Consider the following 2,605-nt stretch of genomic DNA (forward strand, 5'->3'; position numbering starts at 1 on the left):
AGGAATTGCCATTCCATTTCAGCTGGATTATTCCAGCCATTCCTCTTCTGAGTATTTACCCAAAAGAATTAAAGCAGGGTCTCAAAAAGATATGTGTACACTCATATTCATAGGAACATTAGTCACAATAGCTAAAATGTAGAAGCAACCCAAGTGTTCATCAACAGATGAATGAATAAGCAAAGTATGGTAGAGCCACACAATAAAATACTATTCAGCCTTAAGAAGAAAGGAAAATCTGACATATACTACAACAGGGATGAACCTTGTGGATATGCTAAGTGAAAGAAGCCAGTACTATGACTTGAATGTTTATCTCATCCAAAACTACTGTGCTTGAAACTTAATCATCAATGCAACAGCATTGGGAGGTAGGGCCTAATGGGAAGTGTGTAGGTCATGAGGACTCTGCCTTCATGAATGTATTAATGCCACAACAAAAAGACATTTAGGAGTGGGTTCACCCCCTTCTGCTTTTCTGCCATGTGAGGAACAGTGTTCCTCCCCTTCCAAGGACACAATGCTCAAGGCACCATTTTGGAAACAGAGACTGGGCTCTTACCAGACACCAAGCCTGGTGGTACCTTGACCTTTTTGTCATACTGGCATTGTTGACTTTCATTTGTGGTGAATTGGGATGGATTTTGGTGAAGGAAATGCACTGGTGGGTACAATTTCTAGGTGTTTCAGGTTCAGAGAGAAATTGTAATGATAAGGGCCGTGAAAAGAGATGGCTGCTGCTGGGGGCCATTGATGAATTAGAGAAAGACAAACAAAAACTGAAGGTAATTACTCATCAGTCAAAAGTAAATTGTGAAATTCAGGAGATGTCCTTGGAAGCACATAAAGAAACTTTCACTTCTGTTACTGTACGGCAGAAAAAGCTAAGGATCAGGCTCAGGACTTAATTAGAAGAGTAGCAAAACTTCAGAGAAGGTATGTTGAAATTCTACCCCCAGCAAGTGTGTGTGTCAAAGTCTGGGCCACCATAGGGAAAGTATGGGGTCTTGAGAGTGGAGTTTGATGAAATGATGTACTTTCATCAATTCTACCTCTGCTAGTGGAAATTGGATCAATTGCCAGAGTTGAGTCACAATATAACCTGGCTAGGAAAGTGCTGGGTGTACTAGGGAAGGAAAGGTCTGTACCTGGAAGAAGCTATAGGACTTAGCTGACATATACCAGTAGGAGTTGGGACCTGATTAATTGGGCAGGATTTTGAGCATGCTGTATCAGGAGAGTAGAGTGTGAAGTTGGGTATGAGACAGTTTTTTTCAGTATGGGAACAGCCTCCTGTGATACAAGATTCAACACCTTGACAATGACCTGGAAGATACTGTCAGCACTCTCTAACGACAGCTCTTACAAGTTTGGAAAAAATAATGGCCCACACGAAGTAAAGTATAAGTGTCAGAACTGCTGAGGCAAGTAGTGGAAAAAGATGAGATCCAAGGCTTAAAGTGGGCATGCTCCGTAGATATATTAGGTAAGGACAGAAAACACACCAGCTGGAGCTTTCCAGAGGAAACTCCAGGTATGATGGATTTAGGGATGGTGAGTCCTATCACATTACCATTTAACTCACCTGTTTAGCTCATTAAGCTCACAGATGATTCTGTTAAGTAACCGTGCATTATCGTAAGCTTAATAAAATAAGTGACTTCAGATGCAGCTGACGTTTCAACTTTCTTCACTGGAAGAATCAATAGAACCCTGCACCTGATAAGCACTTATCAAGTAAGCAACACTTCCCACCAATTTATTTTAACCTGAGCTTGCCAGAGCAGTTTTCTTTTTTTTGACTAAGACTGTGCATCTTCATTGTTTTACATCAGGGCTACATCAAATAGTCTGGGTCTGTGTCATATTTCATTCCACAGAGACATTGATCACCTCTCCATAACACGAGGCATCTTCCTAGGACGTTATTGACATTCAGGGTAAGTCAGAGAGTAACGGACATCCTAGACCCCTTGGTAAGACATTTACATAGCAGAGGGTGAAATATAATCACATAAAACTTCAGATACCTGCCACTGAAACGGAGTTGCAGGATAGTCCAGTGGCCAGGGAATTAAAAGATAGTCTCTCTAAAGTGAAACATGAGTTCTTATACCTTAGATTCCTTATTATTAAGAAAGGGGCACAGCATATGGGAGCAACATATCCCAAATTTGGGTGCATTGCTCCAATTCACTTAATGAGAAGTACATAAAACTATAAAGTTTTGGCCGGGCGCGGTGGCTCAAGCCTGTAGTCCCAGCACTTTGGGAGGACAAGACGGGCAGATCACGAGGTCAGGAGATGGAGACCATCCTGGCTAACATGGTGAAACCCCGTCTCTACTAAAAAACACAAAAACAAATTAGCCGGGCGTGGTGGTGGGTGCCTGTGATCCCAGCTACTCGGGAGGCTGAGGCAGGAGAATGGCATGAACCCGGGATGCGGAGCTCGCAGTGAGCCGAGATCGCGCCACTGCACTCCAGCCCGGACGAAAGAGCGGGACTCTGTCTCAAAACAAAAACAAAAAAACAGAACAAAACAAAACAAACCAAAACAAAAAAACTATAAAGTTTAGAGTCCTGGTAGAGACTGAACTCATAAC

The sequence above is a fragment of the Theropithecus gelada genome, chromosome 6 (genome assembly GCF_003255815.1).
Source record: "Theropithecus gelada isolate Dixy chromosome 6, Tgel_1.0, whole genome shotgun sequence".
Taxonomy (NCBI): domain Eukaryota; kingdom Metazoa; phylum Chordata; class Mammalia; order Primates; family Cercopithecidae; genus Theropithecus; species Theropithecus gelada.